The sequence below is a fragment of the Topomyia yanbarensis genome, chromosome 2 (assembly GCF_030247195.1).
Source record: "Topomyia yanbarensis strain Yona2022 chromosome 2, ASM3024719v1, whole genome shotgun sequence".
Taxonomy (NCBI): Eukaryota; Metazoa; Arthropoda; class Insecta; order Diptera; family Culicidae; genus Topomyia; species Topomyia yanbarensis.
Window position 1 is genome coordinate 306,632,836 of NC_080671.1, and position 1,371 is coordinate 306,634,206.

Here is a 1,371-nt window from a genome sequence, read left to right on the forward strand (position 1 = left end):
TATTTCTATCCATAATTAGTGTTTGAATGTTTACCTAACATTTTCGAAAAAAAATGTTCTACCGTTCCTGGCAAATTATTGTAACGTTTACTAATTGACAGTAATATTTGAAAACAAACAGTTTTATTATATATTACTTTTGCATATCACATATCATTTAGCTTTCCCATTCTAAAAATTGTACTACTGTCATAAACTAAAAAGTTTTATATAATTTCATCAAGAAAAACATCGATAAAGAAATAACTTTTAACAATTTTGAAGCTATCTTATTATTTAATTACGATGTAATATGGATTTTGCGATTGGACGATTACATTACGTTTGAGTTTTCTTCCGTTTTTATACCTTTCAAATAACGTGTTGAATTTTCAAAAATTACATGAGACATTACCATAAGCTGGAAAAACGAAATTGTTTAGAGAAATAGCGCACCAAAAGCATTTTATTTATTAGCTTGGGTATAATATTAATCGCCAGGGACTGTAGTTTGTATGACTGTTCTCTATGGTAAGAATTGCAATATGAATAACATAAAAAAGATTCTATTTCAAACATTTTCAATCCTTTTGATTTAGGGAAAGATATATCTGGAAAAAATTTAGATTAAGACGTAAGTAACACTGAGAGACTCTCTTTGTTTACTTTCTCTTCCAATCATTACGGCATCACTATAGCCATCTGCACAAATTTTCCATTACATATCGAAAGCCGACGGTTTTTACTTGAATATTATGCAAAGAGTTGAGTAGTAAATGTTGAAACGACCGAGTTATGACTGAAGAGAAAGACGCCAAGGAGAATCTGTCATTGTTACTTACGCCCTAATCCAAATATTTTCCAAACATAACTCCCTATTCTCATAGTCACCTCACCAAATTTAAATTTGCTTCCAATCACTGGACGCCAGGCCGCGTGAGGCACACCGCACATAGTTTTAAAGCGGAAATTGAAAGCAAATAAATCACTATTAAGTACTTGAACCATTTGCCAGTTTTACGGCAAAAACATTGGCAGCTCTTGGTCCACGCTACTATCTACATCTATTTACCTATCTACATCGACATCGATAACAGAAGTATGTTCAGCATAATACACAATGCTTAGCTCAATCATTATCCTGGGTCAGGGTTTTGAGAGACACCTCGTCCCTCGCTCACCGGAGCAAAACAATTGAGTAGAGTGCACATTATCATAATTAGTACCCAGTGGTTATCTTTTGTTCCGTAATGCTCTTGCCGCACAATTCATCCCATCGAGTAAAGGAAGCCAGGCGAACAATTCGGATAATTAAATCAGTTAAAACCAAATTCACAGAGTGGTTTGGAATTTGTTTCGGATTCAATAAGAAATGGTTGCTAATTACTTTCA